A 17772-nucleotide genomic window follows, 5' to 3' on the forward strand; every position below is an offset into this window, starting at 1 on the left:
GTTTTTAAATTCCACCCTTTCTTCAGGAAGAATTTCTCCATTATTTATTTATTTATTTATTTTATTCATTTATTTAGCGACGGCGTCTCACTCTGTCATCCAGGCTGCAGTGCAGTGGTGTGATCTTGGCTCACGTAACCCTTGCCTCCCAGGTTCAAGCGATTCTCCTGCCTCAGCCTCCCAAGTAGCTGGGATTATAGGCACCTGCCACCAAGTCCAGCTCCGTTTTTTATATTTTTAGTAGAGATGGGGTTTCACCATATTGGCCAGGCTGATCTTGAACTCCTGGCCTCAGGTGATCCACTCTCCTCAGCCTCCCAAAGAGCTGGGATTATAGGCGTGAGCCACCTCTCCTGGCCTATTTATTTATTTATTTATTGGAGATGGATTATTGCTCTGTCGCCCAGGCTGGAGTGCAGTGGCATGATCTCGGCTCACTGTAACCTCCACCTCCTGGGTTCAAGTGATTCTCGTGCCTTAGCCTCCTGAGTAGCTAGGATTATAGGTGTGTGCCACCACACCGGCTAATTTTTGTATTTTTCAGTAGAAATAGGGTTTCACCATGTTGGCCAGGCTGATCTTGAGCTTCTGGCCCCAAGTGACCAGCCCGCCTTGGCTTTCCAAAGTGCTGAGATTACAGGCGTGAGCCACCGTGCCCAGCCTCTTTACCATTTCTTTAAATTTCCATATTACTCTCGGGGAATGGTTTCATGGGCACCTCCCTGTTCTACAAACTCATTGCTGGGATATTTCACTCCTTGGGCCCTGGGAAACAAAAAGGCTCTTTCTTCAGAAGGTTGTAGGGAAAAGAGAATCTGCTGGAGTGAGTTTTGCTAAATCCTTTGAGAGTATCTCCAATGGGATAGAGACTATTTTTTGGTGGCAAATAATATGAACTTTATAGCCTTCTGACACATCTATTTTTTTTTCTAAAAAAAAAAAAAGGAGAGATAGAGAGATGTCATTTGCACAGGTTACATACCACATCCCTTTAGAGCTACTCTCTAAATACAATTTAATTTCTTCAAACAGGTTTCTGTGACCATCCAAGTCTAAGTAAACTGCCCATTATATGCATTTCTACAACACCTTGCCCTTCCCTCTCGCATGGACACCAAGAATTATCATGTCCTTTCCCTCACTAGACCTCTGAGTCTTTGGCAGTAAGGACCGTGTGTGTCTAGTTCTATAATTGTATTCCCAGCATTCATTCCAGGTCCCCACTCATAACAAGGGCTCATAAAATGTTTGCTGGGTCATGTAGTGGTGGATATTTGTAATCCAAGCTAATTGGGAGGCTGAGGTAGGAGGATCACTTGAGCCTACAAGTTCTGGGCTGTAGTGCATTATACTTGTGGGATGTCTGCACTAAGTTTGACATCAATATGGTGACCTTCTGAGAATAAACGACCACTAGGTTGCCTAAGGAGGGGTGAACCAGCCCAGTTTGGAAATGAAGTAGGTCAAAACTTCTGTGCTGATCAGTAGTGTGATTGTGCCTGTGAATAGCCACTGCTTTCCAGCCTGGGCAACATAATGAGACCCCATTCCTGAAAAAAAAAAAAAAAAAAAATTGCTGGATGAACGAATGATTGATGATACACAAGAAAGGACAACTGTATTCTGGGAAGTATTGGAGCCTAGACAGTGAGGGGGCATTTGAGAGGTGTGCATGCATAGACTTTCCAGGGGCATGAGATTTTATGGTGAAAGCACAGAATGGTCTTTGGAAACTTTAGACTGTAGAAAAAGTCAGCTTTCAGCTGAGTGTGGTGGCTCATGCCTGTAATCCCAGCACTTTGGGAGGCCGAGGCCGCAGGATCACTTGACTCCAGGAGTTCGAGGCCAGCCTGGACAACATAGTGAGACCTCATTTCTACAAAAAAAGTATCAAAAAATGTGACTGGAGGATTATCTAAGCCCAGGAGGTTGAGGCTGCAATGAGCTGTGATTGGGCTACTGCACCTGTGTGACAGAGTAAATCCCTGCCTAAAAAAAGAAAAAGTCAGCTTTCTATCAGATTCAACATTCAGAAAGATCTCACTTACTCTTTTTTGTTGTTATTGGAGTCTTGCTGTGATGCCCAGGCTGTTGGAGTGCAAGGGTGTGATCTCTGCTCACTGCAACCTTTGATTCCAGGTTTCAAGAGATTCTCCTGCCTCAGCCTCCGAGTAGCGGGGACTACTGGTGTGCACCACCACACCTGGCTAGTTTTGTATTTTTAGCAGAAACAGGGTTTCACCATATTGGCCAGGCTGGTCTTGAACTCCTGACCTCAAGTGATCTGCCCATCTCGGACTCCCAAAGTGCTGGGATCACAGGCGTGAGCCACCGCACCTGGCTTCTTACTCCTTTTAACAACTTGATGAGGTAGGTAGCTTTTCCTATCTTTATTTTACTGATAAGAAAATGGACCTCAGAGAAATTAAGCAACTGGTTCAAAGACATCCAGCTAGGAAGTAACTGGAGTCAGGAATCCTCAAGTCCATCATCCTACCTCACCAGCCTGCCTCTCACCTTTTGTGGAAATGAGAATAGGTTCAGTGGCAGACTAGGGACATAAATTAAATTGATCGGGACTTTGCCAGGCAAGTCACAGCCTGGCTTCTAACACTAAATTTCTTCAGTGATTCAGAGATGAAAACAGATATGGACGTTTTACTTCACTTGATGAACATGCTTGGAGGATTGCTATTTTAAAGTTTTTCAATATTCGCATCTTGCTGCACTTTTTCTGTCTGAAATCTCAAGGTATAAATAGGTTTACCCTGGCAATAAGTCAGAGGCAGAAAGATCTTTGTGGAGCCATTGCAGGTTCTCAAAGGAGGTTGGACCCCTGAGTTCTGTGCCAAAGAAAGAGTAAAGACTGTCTCCTCTTCCTGAAATCCTCCTTGAAGGCTACTAAGGAAAAGGAGCTAAATTTAAAAAGTAGCTATTATGTGTCATTGTGGTTGTTTCATTGATCTTGGATCCACTACTTGTTAGCTGCTTATCATCATGAAGCATCTGTGTATTCACCTACAAAATAGAGTCAATGCGGCCGGGCGCGGTGGCTCAAGCCCGTAATCCCAGCACTTTGGGAGGCCGAGACGGGCGGATCACGAGGTCAGGAAATCGAGACCATCCTGGCTAACACGGTGAAACCCCGTCTCTACTAAAAAATACAAAAATCTAGCCGGGCGCGGTGGCGGGCGCCTGTAGTCCCAGCTACTCGGGAGGCTGAGGCAGGAGAATGGCGTGGACCCGGGAGGGGGAGCTTGCAGTGAGCTGAGATCCGGCCACTGCACTCCAGCCTGGGCGGCAGAGCGAGACTCCGTCTCAAAAAAAAAAAAAAAAAAAAAAATAGAGTCAATGCCACCTTTCTCATAGGGTAGTGTGAGGATTAACTAGGAGAAGCATATGTAAAGAACTTTGTGGCCTGGCGCGGTGGCTCACACCTGTAATCCCAGCACTTTGGGAGGCCGAGGCAGGCGGATCACCTGAAGTCAGGAGTTTGAGACCAGCCTGACCCCCTCTCTACTAAAAATACAAAATTAGCCGGGCGTGGTGCGCATGCCTGTAATCCCAGCTATTCGGGAGGCTGAGGCAGGAGAATTGCTTAAACCCAGGAGACGGAGGTTGCAGTGAGCCGAGATCGCGCCATTGCCCTCCAGCCTGGGCAACAAGAGCGAAATTCCATCTCAAAATAAAAACAAAAACAACAACAACAACAAAAACTTTGCATAGCGCTCAGCTCGTTAGAAGTATTCAATACTTGTTAGCTATTACTATTATTATTATTGCTACTTAATCCATATACTAACCACCTCTTGAGGTAAATGGTATATAATTTCCTTTTAAGTAGGAAGAAATAGAGACTCTGGAAAGGAGATAATGACCCAGATCTACCAGCTAATAAAGCCAAGCTGCTAGAATTTAAATTAGTATCTGAATTCAAAGCTGTTATTTTTTTGAAAACAACAATATATTGGCCGGGCGCTGTGGCTCACGCTTGTAATCCCAGCAATTTGGGAGACCGAGGTAGGCAGATCACCTGATGTCAGGAGTTCGGGACCAGCCTGGCCAACATGGTGAAACTCTATCTCTACTAAAAATTAAAAAATTACCCGGGCATGGTGGCGAGCGCCTGTAATCCCAGCTACTTGGGAAGCTGAGACAGGAGAATTGCTTGAACCCGGGAGGTAGAGGTTGCAGTGAGCCGAGATCACGCCACTGCACTCCAGCCTGGGAGACAAGGCTGAGACTTCATCTGAAAAAAAAAAAGGAAAACAAAAAACAACAATAACAATATATTGTCTCCCTTAAGACGAATGACAATAATAGAAAGTGCTCAAGAATTCTTGATTTGGAAAGATGTAACAAAACAACTGTAATTTCCATCTCAGAGTCTCTTGCTTAACTTTCTAGGAGACTTTTCTGGGGGACTTGCTTGGCCTGAGTCTCCAGCTGCGTTCTCCCATGGGGAACTCTATCAACTGCAGTTGACAAGTGGCGTGTTCCAAACCCTCCTTGACTTGGCCAGAGCCTTTTCTTCCAGACTTTAAAATAAATTATTGTTTCAGCTAAAATAGGTTTCTGAAAGTGTTTTAAGTTTTCTCCTTTTGTAATACAGGAATGAAGAGTGAAAATATGATCTAATTACTTGTTTAATGTCTGATGCAGCCAAAGTATCTAACAAAGAATATGTATGTTTTAATCAAATAGAGAGTCTAGATATTATCAGGGTTGCCTTTGTTCTTTATTTTCAATTTTTCCCTCTTGTAAACAGCTCATCCAGTTTTTAGCTTTACGTGTTAACAAAACAATAGATGCCATAATTGGGTATCCCATTACTGTTTGTAAAAGTGCTCTCACACACATGATTTAATTTTACCCTTACAAAAAAGTTGTGAGCTGTTTATTACAATTACCTTTTCACAAATGGAGAAACAGTGCTCCGGGAAGTTAAGGGACTTCTTCAAGCCATTCAGCTGTAAATTCAGAGCCAGAATCTAAATCAGGTCTTTCTAGACCTTGGGTATGAGCATGGTCGTCAGAGACACCTGCCTTCATTCCAGCCCCAGTTTCATCCTTTACTTGAGCTAGGTGACCTTGTCTGCCTCAGTTTCCTCATCTATGAAATAGAGATGACACTAGTAGGCCGGGCACAGTGGCTCACGCCTGTAATCCCAGCTCTCAGGGAGGCAGAGGCGGGAGGATAGCTTGAGCCCAGGAGTTCGAGACCTGCCTGGGTAATATAGCGAGACTCCGTTCTCCACAAAAAGGAAAAAAAAAAAAAAGACAATAGTATCTACCTTAATAGATTGTCTCAACAATTAAATGAGTTAATATGCTTAAAGTAATGGAAATATCTCCTGGTTATGACCTATATCATGTCCTAGTCATGATATAAGAAAAACTATTACTATCGTGATTGCAAACCCTGATTTATTCCATTACATTGTGTTATATGTATAGTATGTAGGCATGGAAACAGTACTTCACACAGAGTAAGGGCTCTATGGATTAACAGAAATATTGAAGTATAGAAAAATGTTGACTCGGAATCTTAAGAAGAATAAAATTATTTTAAGAATACTTTTTGAATTAAAATTAAATACATCTAACACCTATAAGTTGACAAAATAGTAAACAAAGAAACAAATTAATAAAACAATACTTTCACTTATTTAATGCAGCAGTGAGGTTGTTTTATTATTTTGCTTCTGAAATCATACATTTCCAAGTAAAAATGAATGTTAGAAATCAACTTTGCCATTTTGTAGTTCTGATTTTTTCTCCATGGTCCCCAACCACATCCCACAGATTTACAAAATTCTTCCAGTCTTTCCTTACAGATAGACTGGCTCCTTTGCAAGTGGATCAATTTTTACATGTTGAGCCCACATTTACAAATGTCTCTGAAATTTAGTTACATTAAATTCCAGTGAATACATGTTTTGCCTTGTGAGTGTTATGTGTGATCTCACAAGAAATATTATCTCCTTATGAATTCAATTTGTGAGGTAAAGTAAGGAGCAAAATATTATTTTATTAGTCTTAGGGAAACTAAGTTGCCTGCTGGATTCCAAGTTGTATTCCTAGGAAAAGATTCAAAATATGGTCACTCTAATTTTTGTATGGCTCATTTCCCAAAGTCCTATATTTTTCTCTTTCCTCCCCTCCCTTCCCCTTCCTTTGTTTCTTTCATAGGGTCTTGCCCTGTTACCCAGGCTGGAGTGTAGTGGCACAATCTCGGCTCACTGCAGTTTCAGGCTGGGCACTGTGGCTCATGCCTGTAATCCCAGCACTTTGGGAGGCCGAGGTGGGTAGATCATTTGAGGCCAGGAGTTTGAGACCAGCCTGGCCAACATGGTAAAACCCTGTCTACATTAAAAATACAAAAATTAGCCAGCGTGGTGGCGCACACTTGTAGTCCCAGCTACTTGGGAGACTGAGGCAGGAGAATCGCTTGAATCCTGGAGGCGGAGGTTGCGGTGAGTTGAGATCATGCCACTGCACTCCAGCCTGGGCAACACAGTGAGACCATGTATCAAAAAAAAAAAAAAGAAGAAGAAGATGAAGAAGTTCAAATCTGAATGTCTTTACTCAGGGTTATATAGTCATTATAAACACATTTAAATTTAAATTTAAATTCCCAGACTATTTAAATTCCCAGGTTTGTATTTCAATTTTGAAATCTGTGAAATGGGAGTAATAATACCTTTTACAAAGATTAAGTGAGTTTATATATCTAAAAAATTTCAGACAGTACCCGGAATGTGGCAAGAGCTCAATATTTAGCTTTTCTTCATCTATTGATTATTCTGGAACTTGGTATAAATGGAATTATACAATACATGGCCTTTTGTATCTGACTTGTTTCACCTAGCATAATGTTTTCAAGGTTCATCCATGTTGTAGCATGTATCAGTACTTCATTCCTTTTTATGGTTGAATAATATTCTACAATATGGATATATCACATTTTGTTTACCTATTCATCAACTGATGGACATTTGGGTTGTTTCCTCCGTGTCGCTATTTTCAAAATAGAGTTGCTATGAACATTGGTATACAAGTTTTTGTTTTCAATTATTTTGGATATATACTTAGGAGTAGAATTTCTGGATCATATAGTAAATCTATATTTAACTTATTGAGGAACCGTCAAATTATTTTTCACATTGGTTGCATCATTTTATATATATATTTTTGGGACAGAGTCTCGCTCTGTCACCCAGGCTGGAGTGCCGTGGGGCGATCTTGGCTCACTCCAACCTCTGCCTCATGGGTTCAAGCGATTCTCCTGCCTCAACCTCCCGAGTAGCTGGGATTACAGGCATGCACCACCACACCTGTCTAATTTATTTTGTATTTTTAGTAGAGATGGGGTTTCTCCATGTTAGTCACATGATCTCCTGACCTCGATCCCTGACCTTGTGATCCACTCGCCTCAGCCTCCCAAAGTGCTGGGATTTTAGGCATGAGCCTCTGCGCCCGGCTGGTATTTTAAAATATTTTATAGATTAGAATCTGAGGTACAAAGCTTTGAGAGAACCTATTCAAGGTCACCCAAGGGTAAGTGGTAGAGACATCAACTGAACCCAACTTACTCCGGAGTTGCATATTCTTAACTCCATCCCAGGACAAAGGTTGTTTTGTTTTATTTTCATTTCTTTTGTTTAAGATTGTGCTGGGGGGAAAAAACTCAAAACAGTAAAAAAAAATAAAAAAAATAAAAATAAATTTTTAACCATGTATTTTACCTTTCTATTCCCAAATGTTTTGTACTTATTTTCTAATTATACCTGAAAGAAAAAATTGTCAATTTGCATATACTTAGCTTAGTGGTTTTTGTTTGTTTGTCTGTTTGTTTTTTGAGATGGAGTCTCACTCTGTCGCCCAGGTTGGAGCACAGTGGCACGATCTTGGCTCACTGCAATCTCCTCCTCCTGGGTTCAAGCGATTCTCCTGCCTCAGCCTCCCAAGTAGCTGGGACTACAAGCATGCACCACCACACCTGGCTAATTTTTGTATTTTTAGCAGAGTTGGGGATTTCACTGTGTTGGCCAGACTGGTCTTGAACTCCTGACCTCAGGTGATCTGCCTGCCTCAGCCTCCCAAAGTGCTGGGATTATAGGCGTGAGCCAGCTTAGTGTTTATGAGTCGGGCAGACTTGGGTGATCCTAACACTTGGTACCTGTATAACTCTTTTCAGCCTCAGTTTCTTTTTCTACCATTTAGTTATTTATTAATTCCTGACAGCTTCTCTTGGATGTCCAATATACATCTCCAATCAAAACAGAGCTTTTTTTTTTTTTTGAGATGGAGTGTTGCTCTGTCACCTAGGCTGGAGTGCAGTGGAGCCATCTCGGCTCATTGCAACCTCTGCCTCCCGGGTTCAAGCGATTCTTCTGCCTCAGCCTCCCCAGTAGCTGGGATTATAGGCGCCCGCCACCACACCCAGCTAATTTTTGTATTTTTAGTAGAGACGGAGTTTCACCGTGTTGACCAGGCTGGCCTCGAACTCCTGACCTCAGGTGATCCACCCTCCTCAATCTCCCAAAGTGCTGGGATTACAGGCTTCAGCCACCACACCCGGCCCAGGGCTCTTAATTCTAGTCACTACCTCTCCTCCAGCCCAGTATGCAAAACCTGGTCCCAAAGACCCCCTCACCAATTTAATTAATACCACCAATGTCCACCCTCAACCCAAAACATCAGGGGTCATTCTTTCTTTTTTTTGAGATGGGGTCCTGCTCTGTCACCCAGGTTGGAGTACAGTCGCACAATCATAGCTCACTGCCGTCTCAAACTCCTGGGCTCAAGCGAACCTCCCACCTCAGCCTCCTAAGTAGCTGGGACTGCGGGTGCATGGGTTTTTATTTTTGTAGAGACGAGGTCTTGCCTTGTTGCTCAGTCTTTTCTCAAACTCCTGGGCTCAAGTGATCCTCCTGCCTTGGCCTCCCAAAATGCTGGAATTACAGGAGTGAGCCACCATGCCCAGCTCAGGGTAGTTCTTCCTACTTCATTTCCCTTATCTCCCCGTAGCTCCACACACATTTAATCCATCACCCAGGACTTTTAATTTGACCTTCAGATGATATCTCTGATCTATCCACTTCTCTCTATCCTCACCTTTGCCCTCCTACCTGCAAGCAATCTTCACCTCTGGCTTACAATTCTAGAATAATCCCTTCATCTGTTCCCTGATCTTCTCTCTTGCTCTTCTTTAATCCACTCTCTACAAGCACAAATGTACATTTCTTAACATTGTAATTGGATCCAGTCCACTCCCTTATTTGAAACCCTTGAAGGGCTTCTACTGCTCAAAGGAAAAGCTAAACTCCTTACTGTATATTAGTGAGGTCCTATATGCTGGGTCCCATTTTCCCAACTTGATTTATACTGCTCAGCCCTGCTCACTCTGCTCCAGCCATATTGGTCTTTTTTTCTTTTCCTTGAACAAGTCAGTCCCGTTCTGCACTTCTCATCTTTCAAATCTCAGCTCAAGTGTCATCTTCTCAGGGTATCTTCCTGACCTCCCTGTCTAGGCTGGTCTCTGCAGACAGACTCTTCCTCATCAATCTGTTTAGATTTTTTTCCTAGCAATAATCTACACATGTAATTATCTTGTTTGTTTATTTGCTTGTTTTGGTTTATTACTCTGTTTTCTGTCTCCTACATTGTAATGTAAGTTCTATAATGGTTGTGACCTTCTTTATCTTAGTCACCACTAACTAGATCCTGAGAGCTTGGATCATGTGGTCCCCAAGAAATGAATGAATAAATAAATGAATAAATGAAAGAATGTCTTAACTCATAACACTGACATAGCCGGGTGCGGTGGCTCACGCCTATAATCCCAGAACTTTGGGAGGCCGAGGCGGGTGGATCACGAGATCAGGAATTCGAGACCAGCCTGGCCAAGATGGGGAAACCCCGTCTCTACTAAAAATACAAAAATTAGCCAAGTTTGGTGTTACACGCCTGTAGTCCCAGCTACTTGGGAGGCTGAGGCAGGAGAATTGCTTGAACCTGGGAGGCGGAGGTTGCAGTGAGCCAAGATCATGCCATTGCACTCCAGCCTGGGTGAAATTCCGTCTTTAAAAAAAAATAATAATTACTGACATAAACAAGTGAGTGTCTCCTATATGTGTGGCACTATACTGGTTGCTGGGATAATTAACAAAGCATCTTGATTTTGAAAGGAAAAGCTGAGACAAAACAGGCAAACTAGTAACTATATGAAATATGTATATAAGTATAGATATAAAGTAAGAGGGAGATATAGATAAGAGAGTAATTATATTTGGTAAAAAAAAAAAAAAAAAAAAAAAAAAGGAGGAATGTCAGAGAAAATACAAAACGGAAATGACCTGAGCTGAGCTTTGAAGGATGAAAGTGCCAGTTACACATGGAGGAAGAGGCATTCCAGGGCAGAGGTGGCAGAGTGACCCAGGGCATGGAGTATTCATGGAGTAACAAGTTTCATAATGTGTCTGAAGAGTAGCAAGCAGTCGAGTGTGGCTGGGGCTTAGGGTGATTTGGAGAGGGGCTAAAGACGAGGCCAAGAGTGTAGGCCAGACTCAGTTGCAAACGGCTTTAAAAGTTCAGCAAAGAGTTTGGAATTTGTTGTATAAGGTGAGAGTTTTTAGGCAGAAGAGGGACAGCTTCACCTCTAACCACACAGTGATGGCCTAACAGCAGAGTTACGGATAGGGATGGGATTAGATTAGGGTGATGGCCATGCTTGGAGGCAGGAATTTCAGTTAGGAGAAGTTCAGTTAGGAAATATGACAAAAGGCAGGGTGAGGAAGTATGAGGTAAATTTCAGGGATAGAATCCATAAGACTTTGTCTTATTGGATATATTTAATGAGGGAAAAAGAAAAATTAAAGAAGGGTATGTCTGTAGAGTTTTTAAGTTTTTTGTGTGTTTTTTAATTGATATATCATAGTTGTACGTATCTTGGGGGTACCTATGATACTTTGATACCTGTATACAAATCAGGGCACTTGGGATATCCACCAACTCAAACATTTATCTTTTCTATGTGTTGGGAACATTGCAAATTTTCTCTTGTAGCTATTTTGAAATATACAATAAGTGATGATGATGTTGATGATGATGATTTTGAAACAAGTTCTCACTCTGTTGCCCAGACTGGAGTGCAGTGGTACAATCATGGCTCACTGTAACCTCCAGTTCCCAGGCTCAAGCAATCCTCCAGCCTCAGCCTTTAGAGTAGCTGGGACTGTAGGTGTGTACCACCACACCCTGCCAATTTAAAAATTTTTCTGTACAGGTTGGGGAAGGGGGTCTTACTATGTTGCCCAAATGGTCTAAATCTAGGCTAAAGTGACCCTCCTGCCTAGGCCTCCAAAAGTGCTGGGATTATAGGTGTGAGCCACCATCCCCAGCCATCCAGATCTTTAAAAAAAAAACTTTCTAGCCAGGTGTGGTAGCATGTGCCTGTATTGCCAGCTACCCAGAGGCTGAGGCAGGAGGACTGCTTGAGCCCCAAAGCTGGGGAAGTTATGGTGAGCTATGATCACATCACTGCACTCTAGCCTGGGCAACAGAGTGAGAACCCTGTCTCTTAAAAAATAATTAAATAAATAAGAATAAAAGTAAAAAAATTCCTAATCCTCAGCTGATTTATACTTTTGTAAAAACAAAGAAAAAAGTACATTATTAGAAATGTGATATTTTGAAAAGACGTCTAACTTTTAAATTATGATATACAAAAACATTCTGTTGTGTTGCTACAAATGTCTCTAAAGACTTATTCGCAATTTCTACACCTATGGCTAACCAGTAACAACCAGTTCACAAAGCAACACTGCTCCCAGATCTCACTTTGAGGTACTCTGGTACACACAACTGTGAAAGACAAGTGGGATCTGAGTTTACAGGAGTGCTGAGAGTAAACAATGCTGAGATTAGCTTTGTTGGACTATCACAGAGAACGGTGCAGCCTGTGCAGTTTACCTGTTACTATTTTAATCTCTCATAAAGGTGTTATTTGCACTGCTCTCTATGTTGCATGGGAGGCCTTTCTGTTGTGACTGCACTGGAAGGGGCTCCTTAGAAATCTTCATAAAGAAATCATTTCCAATAAGCTCCACGAGAACAGTCAGTGGCCATCCTGAATTGTAATCCCTAGGTTATTGGATACATTTCATACAGAGACTGGCAGTTTGGCAGCCTTCTCAGTTCACTATTTCTGCTTGCCAAGAGAAAGAAAGTTGTGACCCCTTGCTTTCTCATTCTATCCTTCTGCAAGGAAATAAAAAAGATCTCAAATACAGCGTGCTGTATTAGCATTGAAGGGAAAGAGCTAATATGCACTTACACAATCCAATTTATACTCACATAATCTACTGAAGGAAACAGCAGAGTGACATTTGCGCCTAATCCTTCCATGGGGTTGTGATTAAGACTGCAAACAGCAGAAGGAAAGCACACAGTTGCCTGGTACATGGAGGCAAATGAAAGTTTCTTGATCAGAAAAGGAGTACCTGTAACAGGAGAAATATGTTTTAGTTTTAGTTTTGTTTGTTTGTTTGTTTATTTGTTTTGAGACGGAGTCTTGCTCTGTTGACCAGGCTGGAGTGCAGTGGTGCGATCTTGGCTCACTGCAACCTCCGCCTCCCAGGTTCAAGTGGTTGTCCTGCCTCAGCTTCCCAAGTAGCTGGGATTACAGGTGCCTGCCACCACGCCCCGCTACTTTTTGTATTTTTAATAGAGACGGGGTTTCACCAGATTGGCCAGGCTGGTCTGGAACTCCTGACCTCAGGTGATCCACCCGCCTTGGCCTCCCAAAGTGCTGGGATTACAGGCATGAGCCACCGCACCCGGCCTGTTTTTTGTTTTTTTAAAGGACCTTTGAGCAACGTAATCCTCAAATGGAAATGCAGTGAACAACCTAATTAATGACAGAGCTGGGATGTGAGGAATAGAGCCACATGCTCTAGGGGAGATGTAGGATAATGAGAGGTAAAAGAGAAGAGAGTTGGGGGGCAGAAAGTCACACGGGCTAAGACCAAGTGGACATGGCAGAATCGGGTTGTGCTTATTTTACACAAGTGACCGAGGCTTCTCTGCTGGCATCCTGTCACATCACATACATGGTATTTCCTTGTTCCTTATTCAGATGCAAAAGGGGGAGGATGGTGGCTTTTTGAAAAGCAGACGTAAGCGCAGCAACTCACCAGAGTGGTGTCCTTACTCTGCCTTTGGCCGCTTTAAGTCTGAACTGCCACTGTCTTCTCTTTGCTGATCTCTTGAAAACCTAGGTTTTTTGTTGTTGTTGTTGTTTGTTTGTTTCTTTGTTTCAGACAGAGTCTTGCTCTGTCGCCCAGGTTGGACTGCAGTGGTGCAATCTTGGCTCAATGCAACCTCCATCTCCCAGGTTCAAGTGATTCTCCTGCCTCAGCCTCCTGAGTAGCTGGGATTACAGGCGCCCACAACCACACCTGGTTAATTTTTGTGTCTTTAGTGGAGACTGGGTTTCACCATGTTGGCCAGGCTGGTCTTGATCTCCTGACCTCGTGATCTGCCCTCCTCGGCCTCCCAAAGTTCTGGGATTACAGGCATGAGCCACCGTGCCCAGCCATGCCCAGATAATTTTGAAAATTTTTTTGTCGGCCGGGCGCGGTGGCTCAAGCCTGTAATCCCAGCACTTTGGGAGGCCGAGACGGGCGGATCACGAGGTCAGGAGATCGAGACCATCCTGGCTAACACGGTGAAACCCCGTCTCTACTAAAAAATACAAAAAACTAGCCGGGCGAGGTGGCGGGCGCCTGTAGTCCCAGCTACTAGGGAGGCTGAGGCAGGAGAATGGTCTAAACCCGGGAGGCGGAGCTTGCAGTGAGCTGAGATCCGGCCACTGCACCCCAGCCTGGGCGACAGAGCAAGACTCTGTCTCAAAAAAAAAAAAAAAAAAAAAAAGAAAATTTTTTTGTAAGGCTGGGCATGTTGGCTCATGCCTATAATCCTGACACTTTGGGAGACGGAGGCAGGTGGATCGCTTGGGTTCAAGAGTTTGAGACCAGCCTGGCAAACATGGTGAAACTCCGTTTCTACTAAAAATACATAAAAATTAGCTGGACATGGTGGCAGATGCCTGTAATGCCAGCTCCTTGGGAGGCTGAGGCAGGAGGATCACTTGAACCCAGGAGATGGAGGTTGCAGTGAGCCAAGATCACACCACTGTACTCCAGCCTGGGTGACAGAGTGAGTCTCTGTCTCAAAAAAAAAAAAAATATATATATATATATATATATATGTATATGTGTGTGTTTGTTTATTTATTTATTTATTTATTTATTTATTTATTGTAGAGATGGAGTCTCGCTATGTCACCCAGGCTGGTCTTGAACTCCGGGGCTCAAGTGATCCTCCCACCTCAGCCTCTCAAAGTGTTGGGATTACAGGCAGGAGCCACCAAAACTGGCCAGATCTTCTTTAAAGTAGATCTGCTAGCAACAAATTCTCTTAGTTTACCTTCTTCTGATAATATTTTGATTTCTCCTTTTCTGAAGAATGTTTTTCACCAGGTACGAGTTCTATATTGACAATTATTTTCTCTTGGTACCTAAAAAATATTGAGTCACTTTTTTCTGGTCTGCATGGTTTCTAATGAGAAATTTGCTGTCATTCTGATGCTTTTTATTTATAAGTAAGGTATTGTTTTTTCCCTAGATGCTATAAAGGTGTTTTTCAGCTGGGCATGGTGGCTTGCACCTGTAACCCAGTATTTTGGGAGGTTGAGGCAAAAGGGTCACTTGAGTTCAGTAGTTTGACACTAGGCTGGGCAACATAGTGAGACGCTGTCTCTACCAAAAAAAATTTAAAAATTAGCTGGACATGGTGGTGCATGCCTGTAATTCCAGCTACTCAAGAGGCTGAGGTGGGAGGATCACTTGAGCCCAGGAGATTGAGTCTTAGGATTTGCTCAGTTTGTTGAACCCTTATGTTTATGTCTGCTTTCAAATTTGGGACTTTTTAGCCCTGCCCTCTTTCTCTCTGCCTTCTGAGATTTCAGTGACACAAATAGTAGACATTTTGGTGTAGTACCAAAGATCCCTGAGGGTCTGTCTCTTTTTTTGGTCTGTTCAGATTGGGTAATTCCTGTTGATCTGTCAGCTTAGTGATTATTTCATCTGTCCCTCTCATTCTGCTGTTATGTCCATTCTCTAAGTTTCTTACCTTGGTTTTTGTATTTTAAAGTACTAAAATGTTCCTTTCATTCTTTTTTATGTCTTCTGTTTTTTTTGAGACAGAGTCTTGCTCTGTCGCCCAGGCTGGAGTGCAGTGGTGCGATCTTGGCTCACTGAAAGCTCTGCCTCCCGGGTTCATGCCATTCTCCTGCTTCAGCCTCCTGAGTAGCTGGGACTATAGGCACCTGCCACCACGCTAGGCTAATTTTTTGTATTTTTAGTAGAGATAGGGTTTCACCATGTTAACCAGGATGGTCTCGATCTCCTGACCTCGTGATCCGCCTGCCTTGGCCTCGCAAAGTGCTCGATTACAGGCATGAGCCACTGAGCCCGGCAGGCCCCAAGTTTTCTAGCCAGCATGGCTTTTCTCTTCATCTTTCCGAGCTGAGCCTTGATATGGGGGTGTGTGTGTGTGTGTGTGTGTGTGTGTGTATCTTATCAATATATTTTATATATAATATCAATGTAAATATATAATAGTTACATATATCTATACATTAGATATATGTATATATTATATATAGATATATTTATAAATAAAATGTCCAAAGTTTTTTCATTGTACTTAGCAGGAGTAATAAGAAAAAGTAAGTCTATTTAATTTCCTGGAAGTGGGAAGTATTATTTTTTAAAAGATTTGACATTTTGTTAATAAAAATAATTCGGTATAAAGGGGAATCATTACAATACAGAATGGTGAGACAGAAAGCAAGGTCCTTGAGTTGGTGAGATGACACATGGAGGGGCTGGTTCTCTGATAGAATATGGACACCTCTTCCATTGGCACAAAAGGGAAGGTAGATGGACATACATTGCAGACAGGTCTAGAGAGTCAGGGTTGAGTAGATGAAGGGATTCCTCTACATTTGACCAGTGCCGTTCAACAGAAATTTCTGAGATGGTGAAAATGTTCTATATCTACACTGTCCAGTATGATAGTAAGGGGAGACGTGGCTGTTTAACATTCGCAATGTGGTTAGTGCAACTCAGGCACTGAATTTTTAATTTAAATTAATTTAAATTTAAATAGCTACATGTGGCAAGTAGCTACCATTGGACAGAATAGCTCTAGATGAAAGATGAGGTAGATTCATTGGTTGAAAGTGAAGCTGAGAGGTGAGGATGTAGGAATAAGTTGGAAGTTACAGAAGAGATAAAAAGATGTAACACAGTCCTCTTGATTTGTGATCATGGCTGGTCAACACAGTTGTGTGATTTTCTCCAGCAAATACAGTTGTAGAAAAATCGTATTATAAAAACATTGGCTGGGTGTGGTAACTCATGCCTGTAATCCCAGCACTTTGGGAGGCTAAGGCAGGTAGACTGCTTGAGCCCAGGAGTTCAAGACCCTGTCTCTACGAAAAATACAAAAATTAGCTGCAAGCGCACTTGTAGTCCCAGCTTCTTAGGAAGCGAGGTGGGAGGATCACTTGAGCCTCAGAGTCAGAGGTTGCAGTGAGTTGAGATCAGCCACTGCACTGCAGCCTGGGTGACAAAGTGAGACTCTGTCTCAAAAAACAAAACAAAACAAAACCCTCCCCCACACCGCCACACACACATTTTGACACCAGAGTTGAACTAACCCCCATTCTTCTCTAGTTTTCCAGGGAGGAAACAGATGGCCATGAAAATAAATAACTGAAGATACTGGCCCAAGGTGACTACTATCTGGCATAACCAGGTCCTTCAGTGTTTCGTTCCCTCAAATTAGTACCCTTTCCTTCATTTGTCTGCCTCCTCTTGCACCCTATATTTGAATGATTTAAGACCTATAGTCAAATGTTTCAGTACTCTCTAAAATCAGACCTGGAATCCAGACTGATCTCAGGAAAGGTGTGACCCCCAATATTACTTATGTATAAAATATGAGCCAATATTTTGCCTTCTTTTGTTGTTAATCATTTTTCTTTGGTTTCTTTTGTCCCTATGCAGAGTCTCAATACCTTCACAGAAGTGAAGCAGCAGCAACCAAATGAATTAGGAACGTGATTCCTAGAGAATGGCAAGACCAATCCTTCAACGACTTCTTCAGCATTTCTGAAACATATGGAAGATGGCCCATTGTGTTCTCTTAATTCTTTGATAATCTGGACATTGACTTTTCCATTATATGACCTGGACTTGTGGGCATCATGTTGTAATGCACCTGTTCAGAAACCTCCCTGTACCAATATGTATCATTTCAAGAGACTCCTTTGCCTCCACAAAAAAGGACACAGTTGTGTACCTCTTCCCATTTACAGTGCCTAAAATTATTTGAGCAGTTTTTCACCTCTTCTCTGATAAACACTTTATTCGTCTTTAAAAAGAAAAGAAAAAAGGAAAATAAAACTTTTATTGAGATCCTAACGTGGCAAATGCAATCATATAAATAACTTATTTATTCAACAAATAGTATATGCACAACCCAACGAAGTAAATGAAGGATACATAGATGATGAGGACAAAGTTCATGCTTAAAAGAAGCTCATCGTCTACTGAGAGAGACAGATAATGTCTAAGGATAAATAGCAGCATAAATAAATTCAACCCTGGGAGGTAACCATTTTTATTCTTATTTTAC

At 42.4% G+C, this 17772-nt stretch overlaps 1 long non-coding RNA gene across 2 annotated transcripts in view; it reads left to right on the forward strand.

Moving 5' to 3' along the window:
* The window catches only part of LOC139361928 (uncharacterized), a 55320-nt gene extending 38068 nt beyond the window's left edge, over positions 1-17252 (forward strand). For both annotated transcript variants that reach the window (XR_011619926.1, XR_011619927.1), the window contains one exon: positions 17142-17252. This is a non-coding gene — a long non-coding RNA (uncharacterized lncRNA). The remainder of the gene's footprint in view (positions 1-17141) is intronic.
* Positions 17253-17772: the final 520 nt, after the last annotated feature.

This window comes from Macaca nemestrina, chromosome 2, assembly GCF_043159975.1.
Source record: "Macaca nemestrina isolate mMacNem1 chromosome 2, mMacNem.hap1, whole genome shotgun sequence".
NCBI classification, from domain to species: domain Eukaryota; kingdom Metazoa; phylum Chordata; class Mammalia; order Primates; family Cercopithecidae; genus Macaca; species Macaca nemestrina.